The sequence below is a fragment of the Tamandua tetradactyla genome, chromosome 3 (assembly GCF_023851605.1).
Source record: "Tamandua tetradactyla isolate mTamTet1 chromosome 3, mTamTet1.pri, whole genome shotgun sequence".
In the NCBI taxonomy this organism is placed as follows: Eukaryota; Metazoa; Chordata; class Mammalia; order Pilosa; family Myrmecophagidae; genus Tamandua; species Tamandua tetradactyla.
Window position 1 is genome coordinate 87,308,611 of NC_135329.1, and position 17,865 is coordinate 87,326,475.

The 17,865-nt window shown below is 35.9% G+C and overlaps 1 long non-coding RNA gene across 3 annotated transcripts in view; it reads left to right on the top strand.

Moving 5' to 3' along the window:
• The window catches only part of LOC143676214 (uncharacterized), a 157,856-nt gene that overhangs the window by 106,782 nt on the left and 33,209 nt on the right, over positions 1-17,865 (top strand). For 2 of the 3 annotated variants that reach the window (XR_013171915.1, XR_013171917.1), the window contains exon 5: positions 13,986-14,055. This is a non-coding gene — a long non-coding RNA (uncharacterized LOC143676214). Of the gene's footprint in view, positions 1-13,985; positions 14,056-15,684; positions 16,072-17,865 lie in introns of those variants that run through there. The other variant, XR_013171916.1, reaches the window with a different exon arrangement.

Below are 17,865 nucleotides of genomic sequence, written 5' to 3' on the forward strand. Positions count from 1 at the left end.
TCCTTCTGTTTGTTTCAGCTGATATTTAAAAAAACAAAAATTTTCCATGTTATATGTACTCCACTGACATTTGCATTTTTATGTAATGATGTAATGTGGGTATTTCTAAAGGCCAGGTTCCTACAATTACATATGTGACCATCAACATTGTATGTAGTTCCCCTTGTTCCACATCCCTGTCCACACTGTTAACAGGCTGACTTTTATTCTACATATTTATTTCTTGACCTGACTAGTATTTGAAATGAGATCTCTTGGGGGTTTTCATTTGCATTTCTTAAACTGTGTGTCGGATTGAGCAACTTTTTATATATTTATGTACCTGCATCTTCTCCTACGTGCCTTTGTGAACTGTATGTTGTGTTGATGTTTTTCTTATGGCTTCTCAAGAATTTATTCCATGTTCTGGAAACGAATCATTTTGTGGTAAATATTTTTCTCCCCATTTGTGATTTGAATTTTAAATTTGATCTGAATTTTGGTCTTTAATGAAGTTTTATTTTGAATGGAGTCAATTTGTAGTATATCTTTCCTTTTTTGTATTAGCAAAATTTTGTCCTCTTTGAGTAATCCTTATATAAGCCATATTAATAGAAATAATCCAGATACTCTTCATAACACTTCATTTATCCACTGTCAACTTTTTGAAATGATATGAGATTGGAATGCTATTTCTTGTTTTTTTCCATATTAATAATCAACTGTCTTAACATCATTTCCTGAATGCTCCATATTTTACCATTAATTTATTCATTCAACTAATATGTAGTAAGTACTTATTCTATGCCAGGCAACATTTTAGGCATTACATTTATTTGAGTGAACATATTAATATATTTGGAATGTATCAGTTAACCTGATAGACTATCTTCTCTAATGGAGCTTATGTTCATATAAAGGAGGCAAATAATAAACAGTAATCAAAATAAATGATTACCTTATATGGTAAACCAGAAGGGATAAATAGAATGAAAAATAAGATCAGGCTAAACTGAATAAGTAGCTTCAGGTTGCAATTTAAATAGAGTTTTGTAATATACCTCACTAAAACACAAGATTTTGGCAAAAATCTGAAAGATGTAGCTATCTAAGCAAAGAAAATTCTAAGCAGAGAGAATGAGCATGCCAAATGTCATAAGACAAAGATGTACTTGATGTTTTTAAGAGAAAAATGGTAAGCCAAGGTGTCAGGAGTAGAGAAGAAGGAGGAGAACACTGGAAAATGAGCTGCAGGATGGGGGAAATGGCTAGAACTTGTGAGTCCTTTGGGCCACTGCAGAGATAATGGATTTTACTCTTAGTGAGACAGTAAGTCACTGGAGAGTTTTTAGTGAAGACAGACCTTATTGGACTGACATATTTGAAAGTATTACTTCGGTTGCTGATAGACTGTGGGAGGGCAAAGATGAGAGCAATGAAGTCAGTGAAGAGACTGAAGGAGCTCTCTAGCAGGTGATACAGATGAGTCAGCTTGCAGAAGGGAGTCAAAAGTGGGAGGGTCTGAGTAGATTTTGGACATAAAGCCAATAGAATTCACTGATAGATGACTGTTGTTAGGAAAACAGAGGCTGCCAGATTTTTTGTTTTGTTTTGTTTTGTTTTGTTTTGTTTTTGCCAAATCAGTTAGGAGGACTGAGTCTCCCCTACTTAGATGAACATGGATATGGTGTAATGGACTTGTGGAAGTTCAGAAGTGAAGTTTTGTCCTCCTTAAGTTTGAAGCCATTGGGCAGCTCTTGTGCACACTTCAACCTGTATCATCTACTTCTTACTCCAAACCCTTCTGCAGCATCCAGTTCCATATATCTCAACTAGCTTGAAGTGTGTTGAACCTGGCAAAGCTTGGCCAAAAGCCCATGCCATGTAATTCATGCTTCATGCCCCAGGGAGTTCCTTACCATTTCAACTTGGAATAGTTTTGGATAATTTAGCAGTCATGCATTCCAAACCTTAAGGATAGTTCTGAGAGATACTTTATAAGGCTCTTAAGAAGTTTCCTAAATTTAAGAACTGGAAGACCATAGTTATGACTGGTGAGTTAGAGAAATAGATGAAATGCAGATAAAGAATGTCCATTCAAGAGACATGAGTGACCAACTGTGACGAATGTTGTTAATAGGTCAAGTGCAATGAGGACAAAAACTTAGCCTTGAGTTTAGGTTAATTAACCATTGGCTTGAGGTAATTAGTGACCACAAAGAGAGCAATTTTGGTGGTTAGGGGGTTCACAACATTATGAATGTAATTAACAGCACTGAAAAAGATAACTGAATGTGGTTAAAAGGGGAAATATTAGGTTGTATATGTTAATGGAATTTTTTTTTAAGAAAATCCATAAAACTACACAGTGAACCCTAAGTTAAATCATGACTGTAGTTAATACAACAGTTATAAAAAAGTATTTCCGCCAATTGGAACAAAAGTACCACACCAATGCAAGGTGTTAATAAGAGGGTGGTAATCTAATTTGTGCATGATTGTCCTGTAAACCCGTACTTCTCTATATAAAAAAAGATTTCAATGTACTTAATAGAATATTGGAATAAAGAATAAAATAAATAATAAAGCATAATGTAAAATTAAGGAAAAAAACACAAGATTTTCTGGTCCAGACCCAGGAGAGGGATAGCCATTCCCATTCCCATTCTATTGTACGAACTGTGCATGGGAAGTCATCAGCTGTGCATGGGAAGTCGTCAGCTATGCATGAGAAGTTGTCAACTGTGCATGGGAAGTCATCAGCTATGCATGGGAAGTTGTCAACTGTGCATGGGAAGTCATCAGCTGTGCATGGGAAGTCATCAACTGTGCATGGGAAGTCGTCAGCTGTGCGAACTATGCATGGGAAGTCGTCAGCTGTGCATGGGAAGTTGTCAGCTGTGCATGGGAAGTTGTCAGCTATGCATGGGAAGTCGTCAACTGTGCATGGGAAGTTGTCAACTGTACATGGGAAGTCGTCAGCTGTGCATGGGAAGTCGTCAGCTATGCATGGGAAGTTGTCAACTGTGCATGGGAAGTCATCAGCTATGCATGGGAAGTTGTCAACTGTGCATGGGAAGTCATCAGCTGTGCATGGGAAGTCATCAACTGTGCATGGGAAGTCGTCAGCTGTGCGAACTATGCATGGGAAGTCGTCAGCTGTGCATGGGAAGTTGTCAGCTGTGCATGGGAAGTTGTCAGCTATGCATGGGAAGTCGTCAACTGTGCATGGGAAGTTGTCAACTGTACATGGGAAGTCGTCAGCTGTGCATGGGAAGTCGTCAGCTGTGCATGGGAAGTCATCAGCTGTGCGAACTGTGCATGGGAAGTCATCAGCTGTGCATGGGAAGTCGTCAACTGTGCGAACTGTGCATGGGAAGTCATCAGCTGTGCATGGGAAGTCGTCAACTGTGCGAACTGTGCATGGGAAGTCGTCACCTGTGCATGGGAAGTCGTCAACTGTGTGAACTGTGCATGGGAACTCGTCAGCTGTGCATGGGAAGTGGTCAGCTGTGCATGGGAAGTCATCAACTGTGCATGGGAAGTCGTCAGCTGTGCATGGGAAGTCGTCAACTGTGCGAACTGTGCATGGGAAGTTGTCAGCTGTGCATGGGAAGTCGTCAACTGTGCATGGGAAGTTGTCAGCTGTGCATGGGAAGTCATCAACTGTGCATGGGAAGTCATCAGCTGTGCATGGGAAGTCGTCAGCTGTGCATGGGAAGTCGTCAACTGTGCATGGGAAGTTGTCAGCTGAGCATGGGAAGTCGTCAACTGTGCGAACTGTGCATGGGAAGTCATCAGCTGTGCATGGGAAGTCGTCAGCTGTGCATGGGAAGTTGTCAACTGTGCGAAATGTGCATGGGAAGTTGTCAGCTGTGCATGGGAAGTCATCAGCTGTGCATGGGAAGTCGTCAGCTGTGTGAACTGTCCATGGGAAGTCGTCAGCTGTACATGGGAAGTCGTCACCTGTGCATGGGAAGTTGTCAACTGTGCATGGGAAGTCGTCAGCTGTGCATGGGAAGTCGTCATCTGTGCATGGGAAGTCGTCAACTGTGCGAACTGTGCATGGGAAGTCATCAGCTGTGCATGGGAGGTCGTCAACTGTGCATGGGGAATCGTCAGCTGTGCATGGGAAGTCGTCAACTGTGCATGGGATATCATCAACTGTGCGAACTGTGCAGGGGAATTCATGAAATGCAGTCCCAAAGGCGAGCCATATTCCAACTCTCTCTCAGTTGCCATGGAAAAAGGGAAGAACAAATTTTTTAGGGAAACAAGCAGGCTCCATAAAAATTACTTCTCTCCTTTATTTTCAGACTTTTTTGTTTTCTGATAAATGAATTTATTATTTAAAACTATATATATTTTCTCTAACACTGGTTAAGTTGTGATTCAATATTTGTACAGAAAGGAGATTTTTTAATCAATGTCCTTGTTAAAGTAAAGGGTAATTTTTTCTATGCATTCTAGTTTTCAGACATGAGGATTTTTATTATCCATCTGTTACTAATTTATATTTTTCTTTTACATTGTATAAGAAAATAAAGTCTCATTTCCAGGAAGATGGCAGAGTAGGGCAGACTGGATTCACCCTTGCTCAACAAACAAGATAGAAGATGGGAATAAAATGGTCAACACATGAGTCCTGGTGGGTAAACGATAAAAGAAAGTCTTCAACATATCATAGGAAGGAGAGAAGTGGGGGGATTGGTACAGGGAGAGCAGGTGTGTCTGATTGGCCATGAGCCCTACCAAGGTGGCATGGTGTTGTATGGGAAAGTATGGATCCTAGGGAACTGACTGGCTCTCCACTCCAGCCTGCCCCACCTGCTGGCTGGAGGAACCTCCCCTCATGGCCTCCACAGATGGCAGCACCACTGTGAAAAGCCATGCCCCTGGTGCTAGGAGCAGTCTCATGGCTGGACATTGTAAATAGCCATCTCATTTTAATGTGGTGAATGATGGTTACACCAGGTGCTGGGTGCTGTGATCAGCTGATCCCCTTGGTGCTGCAATGAGCTCCCCTTTACCACATGCTCAGACTCACCATTCAACCACCATGCACTGAGAGCAGCTCCCTACCACACATGCCAGCTTCCCAACCAGCCACTGGAGTCAAGGAGGGGTGGGCCCAAACAGAAGAGGTGCCTTGTAAGTGTCACCTGTGGGGAAGAAGCAGTAAGTATCGTCTGGCAAACTCCCTTTCTGCCTAGTTATTTTATTTATATATATCTATTTTATTATTATTTTCTATCATTTAATTTTCTTTCCTTTCTGTGGGCACCAGTATGAGTTTATTCCCAATACATCTTGGGTGTCTATTTCTGACTTTGGGGCCCATATAGTGGAGGTGGTTTATATATATATATTTTTTAATTTTATTTTATTATTATTTTGGGGGGGGATGCATGGACCTAGAATTGAGCCCAGTTCTCCCGCATGGCAAGTAGGTATTCTGCATGGCAAGCAGATGTTCTGCATGGCAAGTTCTGTTCATGAACTCCTACTAGCTTTCAATACACCTCAAGTAAAATTGTTCCTCTACATGAGATTTGGACCCTGGTTTGGCGGGGAATTACTGAAAAATCAAATACAAGGGAAACTTGAATGCAAAACCAAGTAAATTCAAAACTTTGGATGAGTGAAGAAAACTAACTTGCAAAATAACCTTATTAAGATAATCAAATGCCTTCAACACAACAGAAAATCACTAAGCACATGAAGATCCAGGCAGAAATGACTCAGCCAAATGACCAAATCAAAACACTGGAGAAGGCATAGAATATGGAAAAACTACTCTGGGATATTTATAAAGAAATAAAGGATATCAGGAAGACACTAGGACAGCACAAAGAAGAACTCAAAGGATTAAATAGAAAAATGGCAGTTTTCACAGATGTAAAAGATACCATAGCCAAAATTAGAAATATACTAGAGACATGATAGGAAATTTGAAGGAGCAGAAGGAAGAATAAGTGAGCTAGAAGACAGAACAATTGAACTAGAGTGAACAAAAGAACAAATAGCAAGAAAGATGGAAAAAATGGGAAATGAGGGACAACAAAAGATGCGCATATATAAGAATCACTGGTGTCCCAGAAGGAGAAGAGGAGCAAAAAATGGCTGTGAAGGTTAACTGAAGATATCAGGGAAAACATCCCAGACCTTACAAAGGACATAAATATGCACATCAAAGATTCCCAATGAATCCCAAGTAGAATAAATCCAAGTAGGCCTACTCCAAGAAAATACTAATCATACTGCCAAATGTTGAAGAGAAGCAGAAAGTTCTGAAAGCAGTACAAGAAAAGTGATCTATTGAATTCAAAGGAAAACCAACAAAACTGAGTTGGAATGCTCAACAGGCACCATGAATGCAAGAAGATAGTGATATGATATATTTAAGATCCTAAATGAAAAGGCTTTCAGCCAAGAATTCTTTATCTAGCCAAACAGCCCCTCAAAATTGAGGAAAAGATTATAATCTTCAAAGATAAACAAATCCTGAAAGAACTAGTCAACAAGACACTTGCCTTATAAGAAATAATAAAAGGAGTCCCATCAGCTGAAATAAAAGGACTGGAGGGGGAGCTCTGGAGGAGGACACAGAATTGAAGAATACCAATAACAGCAATTTAAAAGATAAAAAGAATGAGAAGAAAAAAAAATATATATATATATATCTGACAAGTTAAAACGAAAGGATAAAATGATAGATTCAAGAACTGCTTTTACTGTAGTAACTTAGAATGCTAATGGATTAACTCACCAATTAAAAGATACAAATTGGCAGAATGGATTAAGAAATGTAACCCATCTATATTCTTCTTATAAGACATATATCTGAGACCCAAGGAAACAAATATATTGAAAATGACAGGATAGAAAAAGATGTTCTACACAATCTGTAACCCAAAGAAAACAGGAGTATCCAAACTAAGATCAGATAAAATAATCTTCAAATGTAAAGACTTCATAAGAGACAAAGAAAGGCATTATATACTCATAAAAGGGACAATTATACAAAAGAAAATAACAGTCATAAAAGTTTATGCTCCCAATCAAAAGCTCAAAAGTATGAGGCAACATTGGTAAAAGTGAGGGGAGCTATAGATGTTTCAACAATAATAGTGGGAAAATTCAAAACACCACTCTCCACTAGAGATAGAATACCCAGACAGTGGAGTAACTATAAAATAGAGAACCTAATCAATGTGATAAATGAATTAGACCTAATAGATATATATTGAGAGATCATTACACCCCCAAATACCAGGATATACATTCTTCTCTAGTGCACGTGGAACGTTCTTCAGGATAGATTATATGCTGGGACTCAAAATGTCTTTATAAATTTAATAAAATTAAAGTTATCCAAAGCACTTTCTCTAACCACAACAGAATGAAGTTGTAAATTAATAATCACCAAGGGACAAGAGCTTTCACAAGTATTGGAGATTAAATAACACAATTAAATAATCAGTGGGTCAAAGAAGAAATTGCTAGAGAAATTGGTAAATGTCTGGAGATGAATGATAATGAGTATACAACATATCAGAACATACAAGATGTAGTATGGCAGTGCTGAGGAGGAAATTTATAGTCCTAATTTCCTATATTAAAAAACAAGTAATCTAGTCTCCAGTGTTCTGGAGCAGCCAGAAGGAAAAATCTGAGATGATGGTATTGTAGCCCATGGCAAATTCTGCGACCTGTCCTGTAAATACTTGTTGAAGAGTGCTTTGAAAACTATTGGTTTTTTCTTTCTTTGCTTTGTTTATACATTATATTATACAATAAAAGAGTTAAAAAAATTTTAAAAAAAACAAGGAAGAGGAAAAATTGAGGACTTAATTGCTCACCTGAAGAAATTAGAGGAAGAATATCAAACTAATCACAAAGCAAATAAAAAGAGAAATAACAAAGATTAAAGCAGAAATAGATGAACTGGAGAGCAAAAAAATAAAACAATATAAAGAATCAACAAAACCAAAAGTTGGTTCCTTGAAAAAAATCATTAAAATTGATGGACCCCTAGCTAGACTGACAAAGAAAGAAAGAGAGAGTATGCAAATAAACAAAATCAGAAATGAGAAGGGGATCATTACCATGGATCCTGAAGATATTTTAAAAATCATAAAAGAATATTATGAGCAACTCTATGCTAACAAACTAGATACCTTAGATGAAATGGACAAATTCTTAGAAACACACAAACTACGTACACTGATTCAAGAAAAAAATAGAAGATCTCAACAAACCCATTTCAAGTAAATAGATTCAATCAGTTATCAAAAATGTTTCACAAAGGAAAGCCCAGGACCAGACTGCTTTAAGGGGGGATTTTATCATTCCAAAGCATCCCAAAAAGGACTAACACCAATCCTGCTTAAACTTTTCCAAAAACTGAGGAAAAAGAAGCACTGCTTAATTCATTTTGTAAAGCTAGCATCATACTAATACCGAACCCAGATAAAGTTGCTATAAAAAAGGAAAACTATAGACAAATCTTCATAATGAACATAGATGAAAAAATTCTCAACAAAATACTAGCAAGTCAAATCCAATGGCACATTAAAAGAATTATACATCATAACCAAGTGGAGTTTACACCAGGAATACAAGGGTGGTTCAACACAAGAAAATCAATCAACATAATACAGCATGCTAACACACTGAGAGGAGCAAATCGTATTATCATACTGATTGATGCTGTAAAATCTTTTAATGAAATTCAGCATCCTTTCCTGATAAGAACACTTCAAATGACAGGAATCAAAGGAAACTTCCTCAACTTTATAAAAGGCATATATGAAAGCCTATATCCAGCATCATTCTTAACAGTGAGAGATTGAAAGAATTCTCCCTAAGATCAGAAATGAGACAAGGATGCCCATTGTCACCACTATTATTCAACATTGTACTAAATTAGACAGAAGAAGGAAATAAAATTATACAAATATGAAGAGAAGTATAATTTTTATTATCTGCAGATGATATGATGTTATACTTAGAAAACCATGAGAAATCTATCGCAAAGCAACTTGAGCTAATAAAACAAATTCAGCAAAGTGGTAGGATACAAGATTAATGTACAATAATCAGTAATATTTCTCAACACAGGTAATGACCTCTCTGAGGACACAATTAAGGAAAAAATTTCATTCAAAGTAGCGACCAAAAGAATTCGGTATTTAGGAATAAGCTTAACCAGGGATATTAAGGACTTGTACACAGAAAACTGCAGTACATTGCTAAAAGAAATAGAAAATGTCCTAAATAGATGGAAAGACATTTTATGCATATGGATAGGTTGAAAGCTATTAAGATGTCAATTCTACCCAAATTAATCTACAGATTCAATGCAATATCAATCAAAATCCCAGCAACCTGCCTTGAAGACTTGAAAAAGCTACTTACGAAATTTATTTTGAAGGGAGAGAGATATTGAATAGCTAAAGATATCCTATAAAAGAAGAATAAAGTGGGAAATCTAACACTTTCTGACTTTAAAGCTTACTATAAAGCTATAGTGGTGAGAACAGCATGATACTGGCAAAAGAAAGAAGTACTGACCAATGGAATTGAATAAAGAGTACAGAGATAGTCCACCAAATCTATGGAAATTGATCTTTGATAAGGACACCAAATCCAGTGAACTGGGACAGAATAGTCTTTTCAATAAATGGGCATGGGGGAATTGGGTATCAATAGACAAAAGAGAAAAAGGACCCCTACCTTATATCCTATATGAAAATTAATTCTAAATGGATTAAAGACCTAAATAATAGAGGCAGTATCATTAAACTTCTAGAAGAATATGTAGGAAAACAGCTTCAAAATCTAGTAATAGTAGGTACCTTCCTAAACTTTACACCCCAAGCACAAGCAGCAAAAGAAAAAAAAAAGTAGATAAACAGGAACTGCTTAAGATCAAGAGCTTCTGTGCCTTAAAGGACTTTGTCAAAAAACTGAAGAGGCAGCAAACTTAATGGAAGAAAATATTTGGAAACCACATATTGGATAAAAGCTTGATATCCTGTGTATATAAAGAAATTATGCAGCTCAACGAGAAAAGAACAACTCAATTATAAAATGGGCAGAGGATAAGGACAGACACTAAGTCCAAAGAGCAAATACAAGTGGCTAAAAAGCACATGAAGAGATACTCATTTTCATTAGCTATAAGGGAAATGAAAATCAGGATGATAATGAGAAATCACTTCACACCTATAAGAATTGTTGTTACAAAAGAAGCAGAAAACCTCAAATGTTGGAGATGATGTGGAAAAATTATAACACTTAGTCACTGTTGGTGGAATTGTATAATGATGCTGCTGCTGTGGAAAACAGTTTAGCAATTCCTCAGAAATCTAAATATTGAGTTGTCCTATGACCTGGCAATACCACTTCTTGGGATGTTCCCAGAAGAGCTGAAAGCAGTGACATGGACAGACTTTTCCACACTGACATTCATAGTGGCAGTATTCACAATTACCAAAATATGGAATCAATCCAAGTGCTCATCAACAGACAAGTGAATATGTGGTATATACATATGATGGAATATTAAGCAGCGGTAAAACAAAATGAGATTCTGAAGCATATGGATGAACCTTGAGGACATTAGTCTGAGTGACCTAAGAAAGGCACAAAAGGATAGATACTAAATGATTTCACTATTATGATTCTAGAAAAGATCATCTCAGAGCTTACATTGTAGAGTATAGCAAACCTAGAAGTACACAAAAGCTAGAGATGGAGGAAAGGTTACCCAAAGAGATTGAACTTAAATGAAAGGGAATGGATAGAAGGATGATAACTAATTAGTGTGGTTATAAGTAACATTGCCAATATTATAAGTAAATTGATTGAAAAGGGATGTATAGTGCCATGTATCCCACCAATTAATTCCAGAATTATAAATAAGTTCTCAAATGAATTATTTTAAAGATGTGATCTGGACAATGAGTCAACAGTAGAGGGTTATAGGGGAAAACTAAAATTGCATGTGATGGCCAATAGTTAACAGGAAGACATTAATGGTATCACAGTATTACCAAGGACAATTAATTGGCAGGAGGGACAAGTGATAAGGGGTAGCTTTGATTCAATATTTGGTGAGGCTGTGTTTGTTGGTTCTTTGTCTCTATGGACCAATGAAAATTGTCTAAAATTGAGAGTATTGCTGATTGTACAACCAAATGAGGATACTGTAAGGCATGGTTTATTTATTTCAGACCTTATCCATAATGTCCAATAGATGGAGGGAGGCAAAGGGTACAATGACTAAGAAACTTATTTCTGTAGTGTAGAAGCTAAGACTACCTATAACGAAGCATGAGAGTTGATTCTAGGAAGCCTCCTTTGCTGCTCAAATGTGGCCTCTGTCTCTCTCTCTAAGCCCAACTCTTCAAGGAAAATCATTACCCTTCCCCTATGTGGGACATCACATTCAGGGATGAAAATCTCTCTTGCAAAGTGGGGTATTGTTCCCGGGGATGGGTCTACAATGCCTTTCTGACCAAAACAGGGGAAAGAAGTGTGATAAAATGAAGCATCAGTGGCAAAGAGAGATCAAATGGGGTCAAGAGGCTATTCTGGAGGCTACTCTTATCAGTTAGATAGTGCTAATTGCAGTGGTTTGCTAAACCCCAACCAACATCATTCCTGTTAACTCTTAATAACACCTAGAGCTCAAACTGAGACTCTGTAAAGGTTTCATGCATTGTTTACTTTCCTGGAACCTATATTACCTGGAGGGTTACTAGATCTAATAAATCCTGAAACCCAGAGGTATCATCTTCTCCAAAATATCAACTAATTACATCCCCCTATTAATTACATCCCCCTATCTTTTAGTGTTGACATCCCTTCTCAAAATGAAAAGTCAGAACAGCAATGACTAAAGTTCCCTATAGACTGGGAGAAGGATCAAAGGAAAAGGAAGAGTTACAACAGAGAAAATAGGATTTAATAAATGAGTATGACTGCTGAATCACTATATTGATATTTCTTCCAGACTCCAGTGTTTTGGAACAGGTAGAAGGAAAAATCTGAAATAGTGGAATGGTAACCCATAACAAACTCTGAAATTTGTTCTGTAACTACTTACCAAAGTGCAGTTTGAAAACTATTGCCTTTTCTTTCTTTTCTTTATAAATATATTATATTTCACAATAAAAAAAGAATTAAAAGTATATAGTTTCTATGATGGTACGAGCTATATTGAAGTTTTTCCATCTTAGTATAAGGCTCTATTTTATGTTTATTCAGCATGTTATCAAAAAGTATCTGTATCCTCTGTTTATTGTATGTTAGCTTCTATAATTTTCTATTAACTCAAACTGTTTGTTATTTAAATATTCTATATAATTGCTTATAGTTTCCACTCTGCCCTTTTTTGAGAGGGTTATCATATGATGTTTAATACAGTGTTTAAATACTTTACTTCCATATTCTGTCGATTATCAATATATTAAGGTTATATTGTTAGGTACAAATGTGTTATTTCAATAATATATATTCGTCATTCCTTCCTTTATAATCGTTCTTTGTATTCTACTCTGTAAGATAAAAAATTGTTTCATATTTGTTATTTTGTCTTTTTTTTTCAAGTCTCTGTGTCCTTTCTAAAAATGTTTCTCTTGTAGACAACATGTTAGTGGATCTTCTTTAAAAAAATGTATGATAGTGACTGTATTTTAAGTGATATTAAGCTTATTAATGTTTGCTCTAACTGCTTTTAATATCAGGACTAACTTCTACCTGCTTAATATGAATGATTTTCCCTTTTTCTTCCTTCTTTCCATTGGATAAAAACATTTTATTGTGATTTTTTGAAAGTTATATACTTTTTTCTTTGAATGCTTGTTCTATTTACTTTTCCCTGTTGATTTGGTATTTTTAATAAAATTTGTATTTTGCCCCAAATATATCAACCACTTTAACATGCTCTCTTTTCCTCAGCCAACTTGGCCTCCTCCCACTTCCTCCACTCCCATTTACTTACCTATCATCCCATAGACCTTGAGTGTATTGTCATCAATATACGCTGTCTTGATTCTTGCTCTTTTAGACATCACATTTTACTAATTTATATACATGGTCTCACTTTCAATGTTATCTCAGTGCATCCTTAGGCCATGTTTTTCTTTTTCCTGGAGGAGTTTCAACAAAAGTGTTTTCAAAGTGAGATTTGGTATTATGAACGATCTAAGATCTCGAATTGCTGCAAATATCTTTATTGGGTCCCCTCATTTAAAAGCTTTCATAACTGATATACAGCTCAGGTTTGGTTGTTTTTACTTTGAGGACAATATTACACAGTTTTTCCTTGAGCAGTGCTGCTGATAAGGTGTCTGATTAAATGTGGTTATTGAAACTTTATGGTGATATGTTTTGTTTTGTTTTTCTGTTCCCCTGGAGGATATTAGAATTTTTTCTAACTTTTGGTTCTCTTCAATCTGCTTAAATTTCACGAAGCTGTGTGTGGGTATATCTTTCTTCTTATCATTGTATTTGAGATTCTATGATTCTTTTCAAATTGAGGTATTACAGATATTTTTAATTAAAAACATTTCTCATTATTACTTCAAATATTTCTTCTCTATTAATTTTTCTTTTATTTCCATTTAGTCCTCCTATTATACAGATATTTCAATTGCTTTATGTAGTTTTATTTCTTATATTAAAAGCTTAGCTTATATTTGTATACTTCTTCCCTGATATTTTCTTGAAGAATTCACTGATGTAGTTTTCTTGCCTGTTAATTTATTTTCTAGCTTTATCCATTGTTATTTTAATCCAACTAATGATCTTTTTATTACTATGTATTTTACTTGGTTCTTCTGTTTTTATGCATGTTCCTACATCATATTACCAGTATTCTCACATGTCTAGTTAGTATATTTATTATGTTAATTAAATTCTGTAACTGTCACATTAATTCTATTGGGTCTTATAAAGGTTGTTTGGTTTCTTGTCTTTATTTTATAAATGTGTAGATGACTTTCCGTGTGAATTCATATCTCCCTGGACCATCAGCATGTCAGCTGGCAGTACACACCGATCAAGGTAAGGAGGGGAAATATTCAGCTTCTTGTAGGACCAGTGTCACAGAATGTGCAAAATGACAAAATGTGCTGGTCCCTCAACAGGAGACCTGGCCTCCTGTTTTCTGCCTCAGGAATACTGGACTTTTCCGAGGGGCAGTCCCTCAGCTCTGTGTGTGTGGACAAGAGTGAGAAGGAAGAGATGCTCAGGGCCCCTCATCAGAGAAGAGGGGCTTCTTTAGTCACACCATGCAAGTGTTGTCATTTCTCCACCTCTCAGAAGGACCTGGGGTGGTGATGTTCCCCCTAGTGCAATGCAAGAGAAATGTGCAAAAGAGAAGCTTTTCCCAGTTTATCCTCCTACCTGGGACCACTGGTTTCCCAGACTGTTTATGCTAATTCTCATCTTTACTTCTCTGTCCTGGGCTTCTCTCAGGAAGAGGCAGCAGCCAGCACTCTGGCTTGTTTCTCCTTTTGCCAACTCTCTGAAGTCTCTCTTATCGTTACTTTGATCTCCTCCAAATATGTCATTGATTCTCCTTCCTCATCTCTGTTTTGGTATATTTTTATTTTCTTGTTTCTTCCTTAAATAGACTTGCTAGGGATTTATTCATTAATTGGCTATTTCAAATGAACAGCTTTTGGCTTATTTATCTTTTCAAGTATTTTCTTTCAAATGTTATTAATTTTAATTTTTATCTTCCTTAAATCCTCTTCATAATTTCTTCTGACTAATTTGTACTTTTGCATTAATTTATAATTAGTCTTCAATATTATTAATACAAATGTTAAGGTGAGGATTTTCCTTTGAGACTATTCAGGCAATTTTCTAAAAATTTCCGTAAATTTTATCTTTTATTTTAACTTTAGTTTATCATTTTTTTTCAACATGGACTTTAACTATTTTTAGCCCAGTGCGACTATCTTCAAGGAGATAATTCAGTCCAGCAACTGAAAGATTTTATTTTGTTCTCTCTGTTTTCTTTTATGATAATTATTTAATATATTTCATTGGTTCTTCATTTAAAAAAAAAACTCTTTTGACTTGTTCCATTTTTTTCTCTTTCTCCAGCCGCTCCTCCTCATGTGCCAATCATTCCTCCCCTACCTTCTACACACACACATGCACACATACACACTGACACACACCATTCTTGCCCCTTAATTTGAAATCCTATAATGCTCTTAAAATTTGGTAGTGGTTTAACTCTTTGGCTCAAGTGATCGTAATAATATAATATAAGTTGTATGTCTGTGTTTATATTTTATCAACAAGTATTTTGTTTACCCAATTCCATCCCCCTCCAAGATTAAATATTTATCCTGAATTTACCTCTCTTTTAACTTTACCACCTTTTAACCTCTTATATTTGACCATAGTAAGCTGAAAAATATTTTCAACTATTATTCATATTTCTATTATAATATGTCTTTTATGTTTTAACTTGTATATAGTGCTGTAGTTCATTGCTATGCACCCCAGAAAAATATATATTTAAACTTAATCAAAGCCTAATCAAATATGTCTTTAAACTTAATCAATTTGATTAGTCAAACAATCAAAATCCAGATCCTACATACACCCATTAAAGTATGGTCCAACCCAATCAGAATGTGTCTTAATTCTCTTACTGTAATCTTCTATAAGCAGAATGAAATTGAGACAGATAAAGAGAAAGTCATGGGAAGCAAGAAGGTCAAGATCAATGGAAATTGGAAGAGATGGTAGAAGCCAGGAGAGGTCACCATGCACACTGCCATGTGACAGTGGAGACCAGGAACCAGGATCACTAGCAGCCAGCCCCCAAACAACAGTCTTCAGAAAGAAAACATTGCCTTCATGTCACCTTGATGGTGCTTTGACTTTTTCCTAGCATTAAAACTGTGAGCTAGTAATTCCTACTCCATAAGTCAACCCATTGCATGTTTTTTGCTTGATCAGCCAAAGAAAGAAAAAACACTTAACATTTATAATTATATATTACTAAAGAAATTTTTATCAATTTTTTAAATATAACATGATTCTTTTCCAACTATTCTTTCCCATATTATTTATCTTCCTTTAACTTAATATTTTCCTTTTGACTAAATCGAGAGAGTTAAAGGAACATAAATTGAGTATTTCTTTAGATAATGACATGATATTTATACTTTTGAGGAATTGTGTGCATATAAGTTGGCTTTGTTTTCCTTGAAAGATTCATTTATTTATTCAACTAACCTTTATTGAGCATGTTCTATGCAAAGCACTGTTTTAGGGTTTGGGAGGACAGCAGAAAAAAAATTGGATGACATTATCTGTTTTCCTGGCATTTACATTTTAAATGGCAATGACAGAAACTAAACAAATAATGCCATACTTTTCTTTGGTTTGCTGGGAAGCCCCTTAGCTAACTGGCTTTCTGTTGGATGAAGATGGGGTAATTTCCTTGTACTGCCATCAGCTGACAGAGATGAAAATGACTGTAAGTAAAATCCCTGTCTCTCCCGTGCTTTGCCCTCACTTCCTGATCTTCATGCTCTAGATTAGAAAACATCCCTAGCTATATCAGTGTGTTCTGTCTCTATATCAAGAAGCCTTGTTAGAAAAGAAAAAAAAAATTGATAGGTGAAAAATCCAGTACTCCATGCCAATGAAATGACCTCAGTGTCTATGAAAGTCCTCTGTCTTCAACTATACTTGTCCCTCCAAATTAGAGGTGAGTAGCATTTTTAGCTTTCCACATTTGACTTTCCACAATAGTTTATTACCTTTTCAGTGATAATGGTTATATATCCTGTCTTAGCATCTTTCAAGTTGGATCCATTTCCACCACATATAAACAAACAAAAATAAACCTTTGAATTTTGGCATTGTGTTTGCATAGTAGAATATTCATTCAGTGTATTCACTGCTTTTTCTAGGCAGTCCCATTTTCTCCAGGCTCATGGCTGCTGGAGGATTCAGTTTTCTGTTCATCTCACTTGGTTTGGCCAATGAAATTCAAATAAAAGTGATATTACCTGAGTAACTATTTCAGTGCCATTTCTGAGCTGATGCTTTAGGAACCCTGACAAGATTTTTCTTTCACTATTATGCCAGATTCTTCTCTTGCTCATCTCCTCTGATATCCCCAGACATGAGTTTCAATCTCTAAGTAAAATCTGTGAGGAACAGAGACACAGCAAAATGGCAGCTATTATTTAATATGAATGATATCTTAAATATTTGTGTTTGTAAGCCACAGAGATTTGGAGGTTGTTTGCTATTATGTTCTAATCTGACTATTATATTATCACTGCTAGTGAGAATTTTTCTCTTACATTTCTTTTGGTTATACAATTAGTTTTAAGGAGCAGTTTAGGAAAGTTTTCTAAGGAACACTCTTTTATCATGAATATGTTGAATAGAATTAAATTAAATTAAACAATTGAATGAATTGAAAGACATAATTAAATTTAGCATATGCTTGTGACAGCCTATATCCCAAATGTTATAAATTCAATGGATTGGATTCATTTCTTTTTCTGCTTATATATCATTTCAATTGGTGTTTGGTTTATCACATTTCCCAGAACTGTGAGAGATGAAAAGTTTGAATTTCATTTGTCTATTTTCTCATTTGACTGATAATTATACGCAGATATATGCCAGTTAACAAGCTCATGGAGGGTTTATAATAAAGCCTTTGAGTTTAGTATTTTTATTACTCTTTTATAAATGACACAGCAATGGTTTAGTAATTTCATAGCAAACAGCCCCTATTTGTTCAAGCTATTTCCTGTTGCCGCAGGCAGGCCGGCCCCTGTTTACTCAGGCCATTTCTTCTTTGAAAAGCCTCCCAGGCCCAAG